The sequence below is a fragment of the Somniosus microcephalus genome, chromosome 25, assembly GCF_052327205.1.
Source record: "Somniosus microcephalus isolate GS21.2 chromosome 25, FLI_Smic_1.0, whole genome shotgun sequence".
Taxonomy (NCBI): Eukaryota; Metazoa; Chordata; class Chondrichthyes; order Squaliformes; family Somniosidae; genus Somniosus; species Somniosus microcephalus.
In genome coordinates, this window is record NC_141011.1 from 51117294 (window position 1) to 51128028 (window position 10735).

Below are 10735 nucleotides of genomic sequence, written 5' to 3' on the forward strand. Positions count from 1 at the left end.
TTTAACGGGAAGCCTTTGTTTCCCACCCGTAGCCAGCCAGATGGAGAGGCTGTCTGGCTCCGGGCGGGTAGGCCTGTGGCAGAGGGGAGGGACGGAGGGATCATGCGGGGGCCGGAGGAGCAGGGGTGGGGGTGTTGGCAAAGAGCGGGGGCCGGAGCAGTGAGTGTGGGCCGGAGGAGCGGGGGGAAGGCAGATAGGATGACATCGGAGAGCCGGAGGTGCTTAGGGAGGGGGACCGGAGGAGCAAGGGAGTGCCACAGGTGCGTGAGTGGGGCGTGGGGAGGCCTCATGGAGGGATCGGAGGCGTGGGGTGGGGGGGAATCAGAGGCCTCATGGCGGGGGGTGGGTTAGGCAGGGACGCTGGATCCAGGAGGTTATTGCAAAGGCACTTATCTCCTGGATCCAGCAGTCCTCGGCTTCCATTAGCTGGCGGGTTTCACGAGGCCTGGAAAACCCGACCAGCTAAAGTTAAATTCAAAATGGCGGTTAAATCAGAGACTTCCAGCCTCATTAAGTTTAATAGCCTTGGTGAACTCTATGTTGTGTCATCGATACTTTTCACTTATTGTTTTACATGGCCACTGTTTCAAAGAAGAACAGCAGGGGAGTTATCCCCGGTGTCCTGGGGCCAATATTTATCCCTCAATCAACATAACGAAAACAGATTATCTGGTCAGTATCACATTGCTGTTTGTGGGAGCTTGCTGTGCGCAAATTGGCTACCGCGTTTAAATGAACAACCCGCCTCCTGGCAGCGGATTGGCTGCCCGTCCCCCCCCCCCCCCCTCGTTCCGCCTCTGTTAAAACCAAAAGTGGGTGGGTTCAGGTCGGGATTCCAATTTTTAACACTTTAACTTCCCACCCAACCCAAACCCACCTGCTTTTTTAGGTTAAAATTCCCCCCAATGTGTCTGACAGTTTCAATGTGAGTGAGGGGTAAGGAATATAAGCCTGAAATTATGGTTGGCTATTGAGGGACAAACGGATTCAGGCTCTGTTTCTCTACTTAACTCATTTGTACAACGCTCCAGTGATTAAAGATGGAACATTTTGTCTAAGATTGGTTCCTTTAATTCTGTAATGACATATAAGGGTTTTATTTTGATACAATAATTCCAACAATTAGTCATCAAGTCTTAGCCAGCTGTCAAAGGCAGGGACCGAGCCATTCAATTGAGATACAGACCTCTTGTTGGACTGGTTCAAATTATGTTCGACCAGCAGCTTCCCTTTGAGCTGAACAGAGAGTTACATTGGCTTGGTCCCAGTCATTTTTGGGAAAGTCTTTCTCAACCTGCCTGGCTCAAATTGGACCGTCTTTCTGAAGCCTTCAGAGGGTGATAATCAGGCCAGAAAACCATCACGGAAAAGGAACAGAACCAACACATGAGAAATATTAAGTTTAGCATAGCAGTCGCTACTGGTAGTTATTTTCTCTTATGCACAAGATAATTAAGTTTAATAGCCTTGGTGAAATCTATGTTGTGTCATTGATACTGTTCACTTATTGTTTTACAGTGTCAGCTGTGGTTCAGTTGGCAGCACACTCGCCTCTAAGTCAGAAGGCTGTGGGTTCAAGTCCCGCTCCAGAGACTTGAGCACAAAAATCTAGGCTGATGCTCCAGTGCAGTGCTGAGGGAGTGCTGTGCAGTCATTCAGATGAGACGTTAAACCGAGGCCCTGTCTGCTCTCTCAGCTGGTTATAAAAGATCCCAAGGCACTATTTCAAAGGAGAAAAGCAGGGGGAGTTCTCCCTGGTGTCCTGGGGCCAATATTTATCCCTCAATCAACATAATGAAACAGATTATCTGGTCATTATCACATTGCTGTTTGTGGGAGCTTGCTGTGTGCAAATTGGCTGCCGCGTTTCCCACATTACAACAGTGACTATAATTCATCGGCTGTAAAGCGCGTTGGGATGTCTAGTGGTCGTGAAAGGTGCTATAGAAATGCAAGTCTTTCACTCAGCACCAATTGCGCATTCCTGATCCATGTGGCCTCGCACTGTACAGTGCGGTATGTTTACTCAGCAGGCTGTCAAGGAAGTTGGCCACCTCATTTAATGGAGATTTTTTCTCTCCTCTCTTATAAATCCATCCAACCTATCTTCCTCCAAACACAGGTAGGAAATGTGCCATCATAAATGGGGCAGAATGAATAGAAGTGTCAGCTTGTCCTTGGGGGAAGGCAGCCGGCTCCAGGACTTTTTCTGAAAGCAGATCAGTCTTGTCACACAGCATAACCGGATCAAAGTGTCGACTGGTCTCTGAGTATCAAACTTACGATTCATGTTTCACTTGCTCCCGCCTGGTCGTCCAGCGCGTCTGTGGATCTGTGTCATTCCTTAGAGAGATAATATCAACTGGGTCAAAAGCACATGTGTGTACAACCTTTCAGTTCTAATCAGAGGTTTTCCAAAGATAACGGGTGACAGACACGCGGGTCTCAAAGGTTACTTGGTGAAAGAGTATAGCCTCTACTTTCCCAACTCAAAGATTGATGCAATATACTATACTGGGCCGGTGTTGCAAGCCCTTGCACCCTGACGAGGTAGCTCGCAAGCCATAAGCGTCAGAAAATCAGAGGCCCGCTGGCCGTGCGTTTGCACCAGTGGTTTTGACTTTGTCTCCAAGGTCCGTAGGTTGGGAGCAGATGAGGAAGGAATTTTCGCAGCTCAGAGTAGTGCCAAGTTAAGATTGGCCAGAATGTACCTAATAAAAGTATATGCCCATAACATTCATGCCACAAAAATTGCAATCCCAACCTGCTGCTGCATCAATGCACTACGACAATCTTTCACGCTGTACCGTTTGCCTATAGGACTGCAGGATGTACTTGACACCAAAATATGCATATATTTACCACGTGCCTCCCCCAGTGCACGCTGTCACTACTTTCACTGTATTATCCTGCATCATGCAAGCTGAAGGGAAGGATGGCCGTTGGGACTCTCTGCTCTTCCAAGTTCTAACATTAGTTTGCGTTGTCTCTTGTTCACAAGAGAAGGCAGCGCGAAAGGACCCGAGCAGGGGGAAGCCCTCCCATCCTTTGTCCGCTCACCAGGCATGAAGAGGCTGTCCTAAGCATTGTGAGTAGAGAGTCCACTGGGGGAGTGGGGGAAAGGAGGGTGTCTTTTGCTTGACGTTATGGCTAGTATCCTCCTTGATTTAGTTCCCCCTGCAAACCCATCCACTCACTCAATCACCAAAACATTGGATTACAATGACAACAGCTTGGCTCAGTTGGTGGCAGTCTTGCTTTTGAGTCAGAAGTTTTGGGTTTCTAACCCCACTACAGTATTTGAGCATATAATCTAGGCTGACACTGCGATGCAGTACTGAACAATTGACAACAACAACTTGTATTTAACGTAGTAAAACGTCCCAGGGTGCTTCACAGGAGTATTATAAGACAAAAACATTTGACACCTTGCCACATAAGGAGAAATTAGAGCAGGTGACTAAAAGCTTGGTCAAAGAGGTAGGTTTTAAGGAGCATCTTAAAGGAGGAGAGGTAGCGAGGCAGAGAGGTTTAGGGAGGGAATTCCAGAGCTTAGGGCCCAGGCAACAGAAGGCACGGCCGCCAATGGTTGAGCGATTATAATCAGGGATGCTCAAGAGGGCAGAATTAGAGGAGCGCCGATATCTCGGGGGGGGGGTTGTGGGGCTGGAGGAGGTTACAGAGATAGGGAGGGGGGCGAGGCCACGGAGGGATTTGTAAACAAGGATGAGAATTTTGAAATTGAGGCGATGCTTAACCGGGAGCCAATGTAGGTCAGCGAGCACAGGGGTGATGGGTAAATGGGACTTGGTGCGAGTTAGGACACGGGCAGCCGAGTTTTGAATGACCTCAAGTTTACGTAGGGTAGGATGTGGGAGGCCAGCCAGGAGTGCGTTGGAATAGTCAAGTCTAGAGGTAAAAAAGGCATGGATGAGGATTGCAGTGGGGAAAGGGTTAAACGGACATCGCTGACAGTTTCACTGAATGGTGTAATAAAGACAATAATCTCAGTATTAAGTTTTTTCTAAGTTGCTGAACTGGCAGTTGCGATAACATAGCTGGACGTGGAAACGATAAGAGGCCTAAGAGGATGCAAGTTCTGTGCTGGCAGGAAAGTAAAACAATGAGTTGGAAGTAAAGAGGCCTAGAGAGGCAGGAAAGGAGGACAATGAGTCAGAAGTACAATGTTGATGAGACCCCATCTGGCATAAACAAAGGTCAGAGGTGCAACAACAGCTTGGGGGATAATGGACATATACTTTTCCGATAATAAAGGCGGTACTTTAATGTAACGCGGCATAGGCAACCAATAAGTGAAGATGCATGTGGGCCAAGGTCCAATCAGGTGGCAGGAATGAATTTTGAATGAGCTGGACATGTGTGTTGTAATGTATAAAAATGTAGTGTTTACTGTACCAATTTGGAAAAGTCTGGCTAAGACAGAGCAGACTGTCTCCCCACCGGTGCAATAAAGACAACTTGACTATCGATCTAAAACCTTCTGTCGAGTGTTGGTTTAAAATACTCCACAACAAGGATTTCAGCAGCGGATGAGCTGAGGCAAGGACGGAGACGGGCGCTGTTACGGAGGTGGAAGTAGGCGGTCTTAGTTATGCCGTGGATATGTGGTCAGAAGCTCATTTCAGGGTCAAATATGATTTTTTTTTGTGGATGAGATGTTAATCTGAGGACTACCTGCTCAGGTGGATGTTAAAGATCCCATACCACTTTTCTGAAGAAGGATAGGGAGTTCTCCCAGTGTCCAAGCCAACGTTAATCCTTCAGACAACACGAACAGATTGATTTATCTCATTTGCTATTTGTTGGATTTTACTGTGTGCAAATTGGCTGCTGTGTTTGCCTATTAACAACAGTGACTACACGTCAGAAATAATCTTTTGGCTGTGAAGCGCTTTGGGATGTCCTGAGGTCACATAAGGTGCTGTATAAATATGAGGGGGGAAAAATTCGGTTGGTTAGCACCTCCTGTTAGTGCCTCTGGGGGGTGCTAATGGGGCGCAGAGCGCGGCGATTTTAGCGCCGCTCGCAAAATTGACCAGTCGTTTTGCGGCAGCGCTAAACACTACCGCCACGATCTCCTGCGCCCGCAGATCGTGATGTCAGTCGAGCATGCAACGTCCTGGTAGCGCCCTGGACCGGCTATTGAGTCGCACCCCCTGCCTTAGTGCCTACCGCTAGGAACGACAGGTAGAGGGGAACATTTTCAAGTCGGGAAGGGGCTGGGGGGGGGGCGCTATTTAAAGGCGGGCGCTTCCTGCCTTTTCTTGTCTGCAAAATATTTGGTACACACAGGTTGAGAGGGAGAGACACGTCTGGAGAGATTTAATGCTGTCCTAAGGAGTTTTGGTCCTCAGCACTACTTTTGAGGTTCCTAAGTGCCGAGCTCTTTCCCTGGGCCTCTCCATTAGTGCTTCCAACACAATTGCTTTCGAGGTTTCTCCAGGCCGAGATTCAAGGCTGCAATGAGCAGGGTGTGGCTGGCCTGCAAGATGGCCCCTCCCCTTTAAGAACTGGACGGCGCCGGTCTGTCTGGCTTCCATGGTAACGGACATCGCCTGAGCTTCGGTAGCATTCTGAGGTAGCGCCGCGCTCCCTGACGTTAGCACATTGAGAGAGGTGTGTAGTGCCTGATTTAGCGCTCAAATCACCTCCAGGGGGCGATAGATGCGAATTTTGCAATTGGAGGTGATAATTAGCACCGGGCGCTAAACTTTGCCCTCGGCCGATATTAGCGCCCCAAAATGGGCGACACCCAATTTTTCCCCTTGAGGTCTTTCTTTCTCTGACACATGGGGGTGAAATTGCTAAAAGAAAATCGGATCGGTGTAAAGTGGGCTGCCGATTCACTATCACCTGTTTTGTTGCACTATCAGAGACCAATTTCACCCCCACAATGTCTTGGCATGTTACCTGTGTCAAAAGCCTTTTCATACTGCAACCACTGTATCATAAGAAAACTACTAGGCACTTGGTCAGAGTATTAAACAAGGCGTTAATCGACTGTTTCACAACATGGAAGTCCAGTTATCCTTCACTAGTTCCTGTTTACAAAATGTCCCTGAGCAAGCTGGGCCCGTGCCGAGTATTTATACTCTCCCTGGACTGCGCCACCAACAGGCCACCCAGTATATTTCATAAGCCTTTTCTACATGAATGGCACAATTTATGTCACACTGTATCGTGTTTTCTCTTCATGTTTAAGTTACCTGGTTTTATGCAAAAAAATATTCAGGATACGGTACCTTAATTGCTTCTAATATTGACTTCCATGGAGTTTTTGTTGCTAGTTATTCTCCATTGAGAGTGGGAAGCTGTGCTTACTGGATATTGCAAGACCAGCTCGTGCATATTATGGCTCAGATTTTTGCGGTGGTAATGACGACGGAACTGCCAGCGTTCCCCGTCATTACTCCTCTGAAAGTGGCAGCAACATCTGGAATCAGTGCATGCGCAAATAAACGCGGAAATCCAGAAGTTGCTGTCAGTCATTCCCTGCTCCGCCACAGGCTGCGCCGTGGAACTCCGCCGGCAATCAATTCAAATCGCAGTTCCTGCCGAAAAACTCCACTGGAATATTGCTGCTAAACCCCACCCTGAAAAAGTTAAGCCTTGTTGAAAGAAGTGTAACTGAATTTTTAACAGTGTGTTGACTGCTGAACAACTGTTCTGGCCCTGAAAAACTAATTTTATATTTGTGGAGTATCAAACTTTTCCATTAATATAAGAAATACATGGCTTTTAATGTGATAAAAAAAAATTAAGTTTGTTTTTGATATTTCAGCTTCAACCTTAACCCCATGTGTATGTCCAAATCTTTATTTCGCTCTCTGTAAAATTTATCAAAAGTCAATTATAATCTGTGCATTTTACTTCCTGGCTTGCTGTCAGTGGTTCAGTTGGTAGCACACTTGCCTCTGAGTCAGAAGTTCGTGGGTTCAAGTCCCACTCCAGGGACTTGAGCACATAAAGCTAGGCTGTCACTCCACTGCAGTGCTGAGGGAGTGCTGCATTGTTGGAGGTGCTGTCTTTCAGATGAGATGTTAAACCGTCTGCTCTCTCAGGTGGATGTAAAAGATCCCATGGCGCTATTTCGAAGAAGAGCAGGGGAGTTATCCCCGGTGTCCTGGGGCCAATATTTATCCCTCAACCAACATAACAAAAAACAGATTATCTGGTCATTATCACATTGCTGTTTGTGGGAGCTTGCTGTGTGCAAATTGGCTGCTGCGTTTCCCACATTACAACAGTGACTTCATTGGCTGTAAAGCATTTTGGGACGTCCGGTGGTCGTGAAAGGTGCTATAGAAATGTAAGTCTTTCTGTGAGAATTCTTCAATGTGATTGGCTGCTTAGCCTGCTTGATGACATCACTGTGGCTGGACGCTGGAGATTCGCTTGATTTGTCCCCAGATTCAAACTAAGGTCGGGAGAGGTGGAATTCACGCCACGGAGATCGCTAGATCTTTGTAGGTGGCTTTCTTCGAGGTCAGCGGCGAGAGCCATCCCTTCACCGCTAACCACAGATAAATAAGTTTACTTGTGCTGTGTGCTGGGAGCATGACCATGTAGGGGATTGGGTTAAAAATCAAAAGACTTTGCAGTCCAAGGGTTAGTTTCCATGTGTAAGTCTTGTCGATGAGCCTTAGCAGGCCATTCAACTTCAGGGACATCAGAACCAAGCCCAATCTTGCCCCGAACCAACATTTATTGATCAGGACCTCAGCCCATTTTCCTCTCTGTAACAGAGCACAGAAGCCAAACTGTAGCATCACAATTGCAGCCCCCAGCTAGAATCTGCTACCTCCACACAGTCTGGGGACTGACACTGGGCTTTCCTGGTCTCCATGATCCAGCTCTTCCCTGCAAACCCTTGCTGAGCCAAAGGGAAAGCGGAGCTACTCAATCTGACCCAGTTAAACCCGTGCAGAAACAGATAATGGCTTTCTCAAGGTTACCTGAAATTCTGGACCCGGTTTTCAGCAGTTAGCTGAAACAGCAGGTTGAGAAATCTTTCAGTGACCAGCATGGATAACCATCCCCCAAACTAGTAAATATGTAGTGAGTAAAGAAAGATCAGAACAGTCTTGCAGTTTCTGGTGAGTCTTAATCTCCAGCTTGTACTAACAGTGCTGTTGTCCAAGTGCTTCAGTGAACTTCATCCTTGCCAGCATCATCCTCTGGCCAATAGAGTTAATGAAAAGTTAACGGGCATGAGTGTGGGCCCTGGGTGTGTGCTGTCCCTACCATTAACTGTGGCACCCTCGCCACTTAGTCAGAAGGTTGTGGGTTCACAGTCCCGCTCCAGAGACTTGAGCACAAATATCTAGGCTGACACTCCAGCGCAGTACTGAGGGAGCGCTGCCTTGTCAGAGGTGCCCCCTTTCTGGATGAGACATTAAACCGAGGCCCCGTCCATCAGGTGGATGTAAAAGATCCCATGGCACTATATCGAAGAAGAGCAGGAGAGGTAACCCTGGTTTTTTTCTTAACTCTGCTCGTGTGTTTTACAGTGAACCCATGATGGAGAAATCAAACAGCCGGACTGAGGTGGTGCTGCTCGCGTGCGGGTCATTTAATCCCATCACAAACATGCACCTCAGGATTTTTGAAATAGCCCAGGATTATCTGCATGAAATAGGTTTGACTTTCTCGCTCTTCTATCTCATGGTTCCGGGGATGGGGGGATCTTCACTACAAGGACAGGTTGGAGAATCTGGATTTGTTTTCATTGGAGCAAAGGAGGTTGAGGGGTGGTTTGATAGAGGTGTACAAGATTATGACGGGTTTGGATAGGCTAGACTGGGAAAGGCTGTTCCCACTAGTTGATGGTACAAGGACTAGGGGACACAGTTTTAAGGTTTTGGGCAAGAGATACAGGGGGGATGTGAGGAAAAAAAATTTTACGCAGCGAGTGGCGAGGACCTGGAATTCACTGCTGACGGAAGTGGTGGAAGCGGAGACACTCAATGTTTTCAAGGGGAGACTGGATAGGCACTCGGGGGAAATAAACTTGCAGGGCTACGGGGATAGAGCGGGGGAATGGGACTGACTGGATTGTTCTACAGAGAGCCGGCACGGACTCGATGGACCGAATGGCCTCCTTCTGTGCCGTATGACTCTATGACTCTGTGGTCCTCCAACTCTGGCCTCTTGAGCATCCCCGACTAGCTTCACCCCACCATTGGCAGCCGTGCCTTCAGCTGCCTAGGCCCTAAACTCTGGAATTCCCTCCCTAAACCTCTCCGCCTCTCTCTCCTCCTTTGATGCTCCTTAAAACCGACCTCTTTGACCAAGCTTTTGGTCACCTGTCCTTATGTCTCCTGCTTTGGCTCAGTGTCAATTATTGTCTGATTACGCTCCCCTGACGCACCTTGAGACGTTTTACTACATTAAAGTCTTCCCCATTGGTCATATACATCTTGTAGTTCAGAGAGCTAGTTGATTTATAGCTTAGAAAGGTATAAAAAGTGGCGAATTGTAATGAGATTTTGGATTCAACCTGGGAAGGTTGGGCTCTTTACGCTGTATACCCAATAGACCTTGTTTCCCAAAATCAGGTTCACTTCAGGCACTTCATCTTACTTGGAGAATTAAACTTTGAACAAGTGAAATGTTTTTTGTGTGCATATTGTCTTATCAACATTAAACTAACTCATCTAAAGCAAGAAAATTTCATTCACTTTGCTTCCAATTTCCACCCTTCCCTCACCTTCACATGGTCCATCTCCGACTCTTCCCTTCCCTTCCTCGACTTCCCCGTCTCTATTTCTGGCGATAGGCTATCAACAAACATCATCTATAAGCCCACTGACTCCCACAGCTACCTGGACTACACCTCCTCCCACCCCGCTTCCTGGAAGGGCTCGATTCCATTCTCCCACTTTCTCCGTTTCCATCGCATCTGTTCCAACAATGCCACCTTCCATAATAGTGCTTCCGATATGTCTTCCTTTTTCCTCAACCGAGGATTCTCCTCTACCGTGGTTGACATGGCCCTCGACCATGTTCATTCTATTTCCCGCACTTCTGCTCCCACCCTTCCCCTCCCTCCCAGAGCCACGATAGGGTTCCCCTTGACCTCACCTTTCACTCCACCAACCTCCACATTCAACGGACCATCCTCCGCCCTTTTCACCACCTCCAGCATGATCCCACCACCGAACACATCTTCCCCTCCCCTCCCCTTTCAAAGGAACCGCTTCCTCCGCGACAGTGGGAAGGGAGGAGGTAAAAGGGCAAGTGTTACATCTCCTGCTGAAGGTAGCAGGACAGGTAGATAAGGTGGTTAAGAAGGCATATGGGATACTTGCCTTTATTAGCCAAGCCATAGAAAATATGAGCAGGGAGGTTATGCTTGAACTGTATAAAACACTAGTTAGGCCACAGCTAGAGTACAGCGTACGGTTCTGGTCACCACATTACAGACAGGATGTGATGGCACTAGAGAGGGTGCATAGGAGATTTACGAGGATGTTGCCGGGACTGAAGAATTTTAGCTAGGAGGAAAGATTGGATAGGCTGGGGTTGTTTTATTTGGAACAGAGGAGGCTGAGGGGAGATTTAATTGACGTATATAAAATTATGAGGGGCCCAGATAGAGTGGATAGGAAGGACCTATTTCCCTTAGCAGAGAGGTCAATAACCAGGGGGCATAGATTTAAAGTAATTGGTAGAAGGTTTAGAGGGGAGTTGATGTTTCTTTCATTCCCATTTA

At 47.7% G+C, this 10735-nt stretch overlaps 1 protein-coding gene across 1 annotated transcript in view; it reads right to left on the reverse strand.

The window, feature by feature from the left end:
- Positions 1 to 2382, reverse strand: part of LOC147100796 (uncharacterized) — a 72400-nt gene extending 70018 nt beyond the window's left edge. The window contains exon 1 of the mRNA XM_085967391.1: positions 2284 to 2382. The gene's annotated coding sequence lies outside the window, so the exon portion shown is untranslated. The remainder of the gene's footprint in view (positions 1 to 2283) is intronic.
- Positions 2383 to 10735: the final 8353 nt, after the last annotated feature.